Source organism: Monodelphis domestica, chromosome 4, assembly GCF_027887165.1.
Source record: "Monodelphis domestica isolate mMonDom1 chromosome 4, mMonDom1.pri, whole genome shotgun sequence".
Taxonomy (NCBI): Eukaryota; Metazoa; Chordata; class Mammalia; order Didelphimorphia; family Didelphidae; genus Monodelphis; species Monodelphis domestica.
The window spans coordinates 211342608-211354889 of record NC_077230.1 but is presented as its reverse complement, the minus strand read 5'-3'; positions in this window follow the sequence as shown (position 1 = coordinate 211354889).

Genomic DNA, 12282 nt, shown 5'->3' with positions numbered 1-12282 from the left:
AAGTATGCTTAAGAGGCTCTTATTATAAAAAATAAAATATTTATTAAATATATAAGGATAAAAAGAATGTCTAATTCTAAGGGATTCTAAATCCATTCAAATAAACTCCCTGTTTCTGCAAGGAACCGCTTCCCCTATGTTTCACAAGCTATATTAATCCTCTCTGATCTGACTAACCCAAATTTATACTATATAAATAAAAAAACTACCACTATTATGCTTATAATTCTTAACTTCCCATTCAAATTATAAAATAGCAAAGAATAGCTGATTGACTCTCAACAAGAATTAAGTTAGGTCTCTGTATTTTATCTTATTATCACAGTCCAAACCAAAGGCCAGGTTTTTCTTTGGTCTTCTCAGAATTAAATCAATCTATAAAATCCTCAATAGATAGTCAATAATGTTTCCAAGTTGGGAAAGGAAAACACTAAGCTCCTTCAGGTCCTTCCCTCAGACATAGAGAGATGAAAAGATGTTACCTCCTCTAGCCCTGAGTGTCTCTTAGAGTGTGTCTCTGCCAACTGCCAGAGGTCACCTCCCAACTGCCAGAGAGAGTAATTGACACATAAAAATGTTTATAACTGTCAACATCTGAAATTACCATGCTCTCTCTTCAAACTCCGATTCTTTCTCAAGACAGCCACTTTACTTTTTATCCCTAAACTAATAAAACAATACTTATTTTCTAATATCACCCTCACATTTATGTATTTAGATTATTCAGTAAAGCTTTTATTTCTGTTGTTAGGATCTTTAAACATTAGAATCTATTACTTCATTGCTATGGTTTCTGTGAGTTGTCCCTCATATTTATAATCCCAAAGACAAGTATACAAAAACACCTTTAAATGGTATATGATTCATCCCCTTTAAAAACAAGAGTCTTTACTCTAGAAATTTCTAGACATTCCACAAACAACAAAATTTGAAAGTTGGAACTGATTTTCAATGGCCACCTAGTTCCCTCAATAATCCAAAGAAATACACATGACAACATAACTACACATTTAACATTTATAATTGTCATCTATTATTTCCTTAGCCCCTAAAATCAAACAAAAATGTTACCTCTCTTTTCCAACTTCATAAACTAAGTGCCCATCTTAGTTGATAACACCATCTACAGAATTCTTTACATACCCCTTGTTACTTAACTTTGAGTAAACAGGTAATATTTTTCATTAAGAATTCCATCTTGCTTGATCATAATTAATCATCAAAAATTCTAAAAAAGGTATGATTTTGAAGTAAAAGGCAATAAACATTATCTTGTTCCTCAGCAACCATCATCCTGGAACCACTGAATCTCTACTATGGCAAAAAGAGAAATTTTCTTATATAAAAGTGAAAACTAGGAAGATATATTTGAAGATAACATGGTATTATAAAGGTGGAGTTGTTCCATTATTGTCCTAATATGGATGCAATATTGGAGCAACATACATTACATTCCCATCTCTAGTGAACAGTATATCATCTAAAAGGTTTACTTTCACCATATAACTCTTATACATAGATTTCCTTAACTTCTCCTTAGCCCATAGGGTTGGGTTACTATCTAATCCCTCAGTTGGAGAAGCATTTTTTATAAAATTAAGAAATTGAAATAGGAATTAGAAACTGATTATTTCATCATTTTTCACCTCGTAATGAGAGACATCATTCTAATTGCTTCTGCAGTGGCAGTCTTGTTGGACAAATCACTATATTTCACAATTTTCTTGACAATTCTCTGAGATTATAATTTATGGAAAAGTTTTTCATCTTCATCAGAGGAAATTTTTTTTCCTGTGAAATTTTCCACAATATTGAAATACCAAGTTCATAGAAAAAATAAAAAAGAAGTATATAATTTTGTTATATAAATAATAAGACATTGAAAAAGTTAAATAAATGATATAGATTTGTAAGGAATAAAGGAGATCCTGAGAGACCACTTACTTGTATTACCTGAATTCAATCAGCATTACGTTTAGAAGGGCTTGACTTAGGAAAAAAATGATTTTTACAGTTCTTTTCTATCTATCCTCCATTTTCCTTTGAGTGGTGTCTGCCTTTTCCCCCCTTTGATGTCACTCATGTATGGATAATTTTAGTGTTTTGACTTAAAATCTGAGTAAGTGGGTCACCATGGGAAATTCCCAAATATGAAAATATCCAAGTCAGCTGGGATTTATGGAGATTTTAGTTAATAAAGAGAAAAGAAATTAAGGGAAAGAGAGAGAGAGAGAGAAAGAGAGAGAGAGAGAGAGAGAGAGAGAGAGAGAGAGAGAGAGAGAGAGAGAGAGAGAGAGAGAGAGAGAGAGAGAGAGAGAGAGAGAGAGAGAGAATTCATTTAAACTGCTCTGGCTCAGGTTGAGCCAAGCAGTAGTTAAAGGCCTAGGCCAAAGTGGCCTCCCTGAGCCTAAGAGAGAACAAGTCAGTCTTAATACTCACCACAAGACCATCTCCAAGCAAGCTCCAGTCCTCCACTGAATCTTCTGAACTCCAATTACCTTCAACTGACATTTTACCTTTCCTTTTAAAGAAAATTTTATCTTATGTCACCTCCCCTAAATTTTCACATCTACCAATCACAGTAGATACTTTTTTCCAGGACTGCCCATTCTTAGTTTTCACCACTCTTTAATTCATACCTTCTCTGTTTAGATTATATCTTCTGAGTACTTCACACCTCTTTGTTAAGCTTGCCCTTTTTAAGTTACTTGATCTTTTTTGTGATTAATTTAACCTTTATAGGTACTTAATATCTTTTTGTATTAGATGTAAAAATAGACCTAATGTAATGTTATAGTTTTACTATAAGGTGTGATTTAGGGACTTTCATTGTTCAATAAGGAGTTTACAACTTTATCTTCCCTTAAGGTACTGTCTGAGTAGGGTGGATTATTTTTTAAAGTTCCCAATCCATTCCTGATTCTTGTTAGACCAAGTATCTCTATTGTTATAATAAGGAAATAGCTAAATCAAATCTTCTAGAGTGTGAGTAGTTTTAAGATTCACACTCAATAACTAAGAATTTCTTCCATGATGAGGGGGGAATCTGGGTGGTCCAGGGGATAGAGTGTGGTCCTTGAAGTCAGGAAGACCAGAATTCAAATCCAGATGCAGATGTATGCTAGATGTGTGATCCTGAATATGTTATTTTCCTTTTCTGTGCCTCAGTTTTCTCATCTGTGAAATATTCTTAAATATAACACATTTTCTGCCAGAGTTGCTTTAAGAATAAAATGAGAAACTATAAAATTCTTTATAAAACTTTAAGATTTATATAAGTGCTAGATGATATTGTTAATACTAAGTTCCAGAATAGAATTCATATTGCAAATATCTTTTGATATCTTCTCTATTCTTTGGTTGACATTTTGACCACTTTTCAAAGGTTCTCTGACCTATGGATGGGCATCCAGAACTCAAGGCATCCTGGCTTAGAATATTGTTCTATACAACATCTCTTATGTGCATCCTCTCCCCCAGGGAGAGAGAGAGAGGAAAGAATGGGCTTCCTGGCTCCAGAGTATACTCCAGACTCTTAGCTATCAATCATATAATCTAAAAACATTTAATAAACATATCCTATGTACCAGGTCCTGTGCCAAGTGCTGGGGTACAAAAAGAGGCAAATAATAGTCTCTGCCCTCAAGGAAAATATAATATAAGGGAGGAGAAAATGCCCAATCAGATCTATAAATGTAAGCTAGTTCCTGGCTAAACAGGAAAAAAAAAATTAACAAAAGTGTGCAAATAGAAATTTTCTACACCTGAACTACATTTACCCAGCATCCTTGTTATGTCCTCATTTTACATAAGGAGACTTGGGAGATAAATTTGGTTGAGACCCATGCTACGGGGCTCTTTTCGAATGTGTGCTTTGGTAAAGCACACGGGTGTGGGTCTTTAGACTTGTACTCTACTCACTTGGCTGAATTAGCCCCTTTCTCACTTTTTGTTGTTATTAAATCCTACAGGTTTGAAATACTTAGATTTTATTCATTTTTACTCTCACAAAACGAAGGCATTGAAAATAACAGGTAATGGAGATAGCTTCCTAAAGATAGTGGAAGTCAAAGAGGTCAGTAGGTGATCCAGATGATGGAAGGTATTTCAGGCATGGGGCATAGTCAGAAAGAATGACCAGATCCAAGAGACAATGTGTCCTGTTAGTGGAATAGCTAGGAGACCAGTGTTACTGGATGGAATAGTAGGTTTTTTTTGGAGTCAAGAAGAATAAGACTGGCAAGGTAGGAAGAGAACTAAATTATGAAGGACTTTTAATGCCAAATAGAGTATTTAGTATTTATACCTGCCTGGAGGTAATAAGACACTAATGGAGCTTATGGAGTAAGAAAGTAACATGAACCAATCTGTGCTTTAGAAAAGTCAATGTTGTAGTTTAATAGAAGATGGATTGGAATAGAGAGAGAATTGAGGCAGGATCCCTAACAAAATATTAAAATCATCAAGGTTCGAGGTGTTGAGTACTAATGAGAGAGTAATATCAGTGTCAGAGGAGAAAACAGAACATATTATAGAGATTAAATGCTCAGGTTTGGTCAATTGCTTGAAAGAGAGGGCATGTGATATAGTGAGGAATCCAGAATGAATTCTAGGTTGTGAGCCTGGGGTACTGGAAAGAAGGTTCTGACGTCTATAATAACAGGCAATATGGAATGGGGATTCGAGGAAAATATAATAGATACTAATTTTTGGGTTTGGACATAGTGAGTTTAAAATATCTATTGAACATCCAGTTCAAGATTTCTGAAAGGCAGTTGGAAAGGTGGGATTGGAAGTGAACAGATACATTTGGGCAGGAAAGAATAGATTTCAGAATTATAGACAGATCATTGACAGTGCCAATGACAAAACAGACAGAAACATGATCATCAGAACAAGCTTTTGAAAAAAAAAACATACCACCAATTCCTACTAAAAACAATAGAGAATATGAGAATAAATGGAACATTTTTTAATAGCAATAGATAAATAGCATCTATCTACAACCATCAGCAAGCATTAACTATAATGGGGATAACTTAGAAGCCTTCCAAATAAAATCAGGAGTGAAGGAAGAGCACTCATTATCACTACTACTATTAATTAGAGTTGGTAAAGAGGAAATGAGCTTTCACATTTTGCAGATGAGAATCATAAGCAGAGAGATGATGATTAAATCCATGGGAGCTGATGAAATCACCAAGTGAAATATAGAGGGATAAGAATATAAGCCCCAGACAGAACCCTGTTGGATACTGATAGTTAAAGAGAGTGTGATCTGGAAGGGGATGTAGAAAAGGAGAAAGAGAAAGAGGAGACAGATAGAGAGGGGAAAACAACAACAACAACAGAAGCGAGTGTTGTCCAGAAAACCTTTAGAGAAGAGAGTTAACAATGAATAGAAAGTGATCAGCAATATCAAAGTCTACAGAGAAGTAAAAGAGAATGAAAATTGAGAAAAAGCCATCAGATTTGGCAATTAAAAGATCTTGATCACTTTGATGAGAAAAGTTTCAATGGAATGATAAGATCAGAAGCCAGATTGTAAGAGAATGAGAGGAGAGAAAACTGAAGCACTCATTCTATATGGCCTTTTCAAGCAGTTTAGCTACAAAGGACAGAATGGAAGGGTCAAGGGAGATTTTATGCAAATTACTGCATATGTAGTCATGTTTATTTTATTTTAGTCTTTTTAAAATTTAGAATATTTTTCCATGGTTACAAGATTCATGTTCTTTCCCTCCTCTCTACCCTCTGTCCTGGAGCTGACAAGCAATTCCACTGTGTTATACACGTGTCATTGTTCAAAAGCTATTTTCATATTATTCATGTTTGTAATTGCATGGTCATTTAAAAGCCAAAATTCCCAATCATATCCCCATTGAACCATGTGACCACTCATATATTTTTCTTCTGTGTTTCTACTCCCACAGTTCTTTCTGTGGATGTGGACTGTCCCTCAGGATTGTCCTGAGTTATTGCATTGCTACTAGCAAAGAAGTCCATTATATTAGACTGTGCCACAATGTTTCAATTTCTGTGTACTCCTGGTTCTGCTCATTTCACTCTACATCAATTCCTGAAAGTCTTTCCAGTTCACAACAGCACAATAATATTCCATCACCATCAGATACCATAATTTTTTTCAGACATTCTTCAATCAAGTTTTTTGTTTTTTTTTTGCCACTATAAAAACATGTCAATAAATACTTTTGTACATTTTTTTCTTTATTTTATCTTTGGGGTACAAACCCAGTAGTGGTATTGCTGGATCAAAGGGTATGCATTCTTTTAAAGTCCTTTAGGTATAATTCCAAAGCACCTTCCAGAATGGTTGGATCAATTCACAACTTCACCAGCAGTGCATTAACATTTGTGGACATGTTTAAAGATAGGAAATGAGCCAGGAGGCAGGAAGAGATTGAAAATTTATGTGAGTAGGGATGAGAGAGGTGACAATCTATTGAATCTATTGGACAAGATGGGATAATATGGGATCATTTCAACAAGTAGAAGGCACTGAAGGATAGAGGATGCATAAAAGGAGAGAATAGGGTATTTATGACAAATGGTCTATTTTTTTCTTTTTTAATGAATTTTATTTTTTCATATACACAAAAAATAATTTTGACTATTTCCTGACTTTTGCAATTTAGATTCTCTCCCTCTATCCCAGAGCTTTGAATAGTCTGATAAATGTTGTATCAGTACATTCATGCAATGCATAATTCCACATTCTCCCATGATGTGACTGAAGACACATCAAATATATAATTTTAAAAATCATGAAAGAAATAAACTGAATGAGAGAATGCTTCGATCTGCAATCAGATTCTAACAGTTCCTTGTTTGGCTATGAACAGTTTTTTATTGTTGTTGTTATTTTGTGTGTGTTTTTTTTTTAATCATGTGTCCTCTGGGGTAATCTTGGAACTCGATTTGCTGATAATACTTTAGTCCTTCACACTTGATCATCATACTATATTTCTGTTAGTATATAAACTGTTCTCCTAGCTTTGTTTATTTCACTTTCTGTCAATTCATTTGAACCTTTCCAGATTTTTCTGAACTCATCCTATTCATCATTTCTTATGGTGCAAAAATTTTCCATCACAGCCATATACCACAGCATGTTCAGCCATTCCCCGAATAATGAACACCACCTCAGTTTCCAATTCTCTGCCACTACAAAAACAGTTGCTGAAAATGTTTTTGTATAAGTAGGTCCTTTCCCCCTATCTCTGATCTCTCCATCTTACTTTTTCTCTTTTAAATCCATTCTTTTTCTCTCCTTTCAGCTTTCCCCTATTCATGAATGTTTTTGCTTTTGTTTATCCATTTCTCTGAATTCCCCCCTACTTTTAGTCAGCTCCTCTTTTTTTTTTGTTTGTTTGCCTTTCTCCTTTTTACTTTCCCATTGGGTAAGATAGATTTCTATACCCACTTGAATGTGGATGTTATTCCCATTTTGTACCAATTCCAATGGGAGTGAGGTTTAAGAATTGCCTACCATCCCTTCGTCTTCCCTTCCACTCAACTGATTCTTTCACATTATTCAATGTGAGGAAATTTACCCCAACTTGTTCTCCTTTTCTCTTTTTCCAGTGTTTTCTTATGCCTTGATTTAAAAAAAAATAACATCTCATTATATTCAACTTAATTCTCTGTCTATATAAGCTCCTTTTCATTGCCCTCAGTGATTAAGTTCTTAAGCATAATACCTTCTTTAGGTATCTTAGGCACTTTAAATATTATAGATGTTTTAAGCATCTTAGTTATTACTTTCTTCCTAGTAATGTAATCAGTTTAACCCCATTGTTTCCCTAGATTGCTTTAAACTATCTTAAATATCTCTTCTACTATAAGTATTCTAAATATCTACCATTTTCCCATGCAGGGCTATGATTAGTTCCCCCCTCCCCCATTATCTTGAGTTCATTTGTTTGTTTATAAGTTTAGTTCTGTTAATATTTTTATGTTTCTTTTGAGTATCAAATTTTATGATCAAATTTTCTATTTAGTTCAAGATATTTCATGAGGAATGCATGGAATCTCTCTATTTAATTAAATGTTCCTGGAGTGTTATGCTCAGTTTTTCTGGGTAGGTGATTTTTAGTTGTAGGCCTAGATACTTTGCCATGTAGAATTTCACATATCATGTACTCTTGTCCTTGAATGTATAAGTTGCTAGATACTGTGTTATCTTGATTGTGGTTGAATAATGTTTGGATTTTTATTTTTATTTTTGTTTGCTGGCTGCTTGTAGTATTTTCTCTTTGACTGAGAATTTCTGGAATTTGACAATAATAATCCTGAGATTTCTTTTTTCTTTTTTTAATTTCTTTCACTAGGTGATAGGTGTATTCTTTCAATTTCACTTTTCTGTTCTTGTTCATGAACATCAGGGAAGTTTTCTCTAATAATTTCTTTCAATATTGTATGCAGGTTCTTTTTTTTTAATCATAGCTTTGAGGAAATCCAATCATTCTTAGATTATTTCTCTTGGATCTATTGTCTCAGTTGGTTGTTTTTGCAGTAAAATATTTCAAGTTTTCATCTTTTTTTCATTCTTTTGAATTTCTTTTATTGTGTCTTGTCTCATAAAGTCACTAGTTGTATTATTTGTTCAATAATAATTTTTAGTGAGCCATTTTCTTCTTGAAGGCTTAGTACTTCCTTTTTTAGGGAGTTATTTTCATGTTTAAACTATTTTCTTTCATTTTTAGGGAACCATTTTCTTCACTAAAAGTTTTTATTCTAAGGTATTTATTTTTTTCTATCATTTTGTTTTATAATTTTCCTCTTATTTTCTTGTTATTTGTTTTTTAGTCCTTTTTTGGAGCTTTTTCACTTTGGGTTTAACATCCTGTCATATTTTCCTTCATAGTTTCACATTTTCATTTTTCAATTGATTTCCTCTTCTGAGCTTGTATTTTGGTTATTGCTTTTGTTGAGATATTTTTCTAGCTTCAGGCTTATTCTCTGTCTTTTGCTCATTTTGAGAGGCTTTTTTCCCCCTTTATTTTTTCTATGTGCTGAAGCTTATATCTGTTTATGGGTTGGAGGAAGTACTGTCTGATGTTAGTACTATGCCTGGTGTTGGCACAGTTGTCTCAATCTTAGAGACATTGTGTTTGATCTGATAAGTGGAGCTTTTCAGCTTTTCAGTTCAACTGGTTAGAGCAGGGTTCTGTCTATCCCCTCTGAGGCTAGAACTTTTGGGGTTTTCTTCCCACTGCTGCCTGTGTTAGGTCATGTCTGAGCCCTGTTCTGTCTGACTTAGGGAGGACGTCTTTCCTTCAACTGCTGCTTGTACTGTATTGTATTGGTTTCTTCTCTTACTCTGCTGAGGCTGGACTGAGCCAGATGTTCTCTTTCTTCTACTGCTTGTACTCCCTTGTGTTCTCGCCCTGCTGAAGCTTGTTCATCACTTCCTGGGCCGGAGCACCGCTTTACCCATTCTTCTGTTCATTCTGGTACTCTAGTAATTTATAGCAAGGAGGTTTTGTTCTTCTGTGGTCATTTGGTGGGTGGTTTTTGGGTTTCAAGTACTTACTTACTACTTCATCATTTTGGCCTGATCTGCCACAACTCTTCTAATTTTTCTCTGTAAAATATAAGGTAAATTTCTTAGCTGGGAGACTATAGAAAAGGGAGGTCATGAGAGGCTTGAGGAGAGATTAATAATATTTGGATGAGCTGATGAAGGAAGTAGTATAATGAGTTAAAAAAGGGAAGTTTAGTAGGATTTTCTATAGCACTTGAGGGTCCAGTCGAAGCTATGTAGCATCAATTTGTAGTGAGTCCAGTCAGAATGGCTTTTGTGATTTTCTCCATGTTTATTCAGAATGTGTAAAGTCCCAAAGGGTAACAAATAGTGTGAGTAAGTCATGACTGAAGGTTGTCTAGGAATAATCAGTGACATAATGAATGGGATATGGATTCAAGTTCCAGGACAGCAGTGAATTGGTTCACTGAGGAACCAAGGTGAGGGATTGAAATTTGAGAAACTAGTGGAACAGTATCGAAGGGTCAAGTGATTAAACTTCACAGTAAGAGGAGGCAAAGATAAAACTAAAAAGCCTATCTATTTACAATGGTCAGATAAAGGGATTTCAGGATTCTTGAACATGGAGTAGGTACATTCATATGTGTTGACAACCTCAGAAGTATGACAATCTGTGTGTGGGTGAGTAGTAGTTCAAAGGAGGTGAGTAGATTGAGAAACTGAGTATTTAGGATAGTTATAGGATATAGGATATAGGATATAGGATAGTTGGAAAGTTATATCATCATAAGAAAAAGAAATTGAAGGGATTAAAGTAGGCAATGAGGAGACTAAACTATCACTTTTTGCAGATGATATAATGGTTTTCTTAAAGAACCCCAGAAAATCAACTGAAAGGCTATTGGAAATAATTAACAACTTTAGTAAAGTTACAAGGTCAAAATGAACCCAAATAGATCATCAGAATTTCTATATATTTCCAACAAAACTCAGCAGCAAGAGTTAGAAAAAGAAACTCCATTTAAAATCAGTCAAAATAGTATAAAATATTTAGAAATCTATCTGCCAAAACAAACACAGGAATTATATGAACACCAAGTTTTCCTTTCTCTCCTTCAATGATATATTTACCATAGTAGACAGGCCAACATTATTTTTCCAATTCTAATTTTTGAAGAATTTTTTTTCTTCAGGGAATTTTTGTGCATTTTTGCATTAGGGCAGTTTTATTTTTAATTATATATATATATATATATATATATATATTATGTGTAACTATAATTTTAATATTTCTTTTCTGATATTTTGTAATTCATCTTCTCTCTATTATTCACTCCATCCCTCCTTCATGGAGATAGGTAATATGATATAGGTTGTACTTATATTAGTATATAACACATTTCCATATTTTTCAAATTGTGAAAGAAAATACATATTGCTTGCAATAGAGAAAAAATTCATGGAATAAAAAGGAAAGATTATTCTGTTTCAATTTGCATTTGGACTCTGTTACTTCTATGGTGGTGTGTGTGTGTATATATATATATATATATATATATATATATACACACATATATGCATGTATATTTTATTGTGACTCTTTTGGAGTTGTCCTGGATGCTTGCCTTGTTGATAATAGTTGTCATTCACAGTTAAAGCTCTTTTTAAGGCAACAGGATCTGAAATGAAAATAGGCTAACCATTAATTCATTGTTTTACTATCCTATTATGAAGAACTCAAGACTTGTATATATTTTGGTCTAACACAGATTGTAGTCAAATACTTTCTTGTGAAAACCCCTGGGTAAAGACATTAAGCATATTTTTTTCATTTTCCATAGAAGAAACAATTAGATTTAGTAGAGAGCATCATCTTGCTCAGAATGTGAATAATGAAAGTATATTTATTTGAGATAGTTAATGTGTGAAAATAGAGTAGTTACAATGCTGTTAAATACAGTTAAAGCACAGTTGCTTGATCTAAAATCAATATAAAACACAATCCAAGATTCCATATTTAAGGTAATAATAAATTAAAACTTGGGTATTTGTCTTTTTTATGCTAGAAGTTTTTTAGATACATAATCATCCAGCTTAGAGCTATATTCATTGCTAATATAATTGAAGCATTAAATTTGTAACAATTTTTGGTTTTGTTGAAATGATTTTTGGTAATAAGCCAATGAGTAATAAGGAGATAGACAACTGATTTCTTTTACCTCACTTGCACAAATCAATACTCTATTTGAGGACAAGGGCAACTTTTCTGCAAATGATGTTCTCAAAGAGTGGTTGGCCCTTGACAATTCTGACTAATACTTTTTGTTTTGTTTTTGTTGGCTCTGCTAAATTCTAATGGAAAACAGAAACATGCTGATGAACCAGTTGAGCCCAGATGAACATCTGTTATGGTTGTTACAGAAAAACAGTAGTAATATTTCACAAATCTTTATATTTTAAAATTTAGAAATATTAGGGCAGTATGTAGAGCCCAAGCATCTGCTATAGATTAAGGTTTAAAAGTATAAGATTTATTTATATTTTCAAGACAAATTCTTTAATTTGATCTCTTCTACCTCATAACCTTTGACTTGTGGTCCCTCCAAAGAGGAATGTATAGAAAGTCCTTTATAAAGGGTGTTAGAGAAATCAGTCTTCAAGAAGATATTAAGGATTCAAAAAGAAAAAAAGAAAATCAGGGACAAAATGATGGCTACAAAACTGCCAGATATAGTTTCTATTTTTAGCTTTCTGTACTAATAGCAATATTCAGA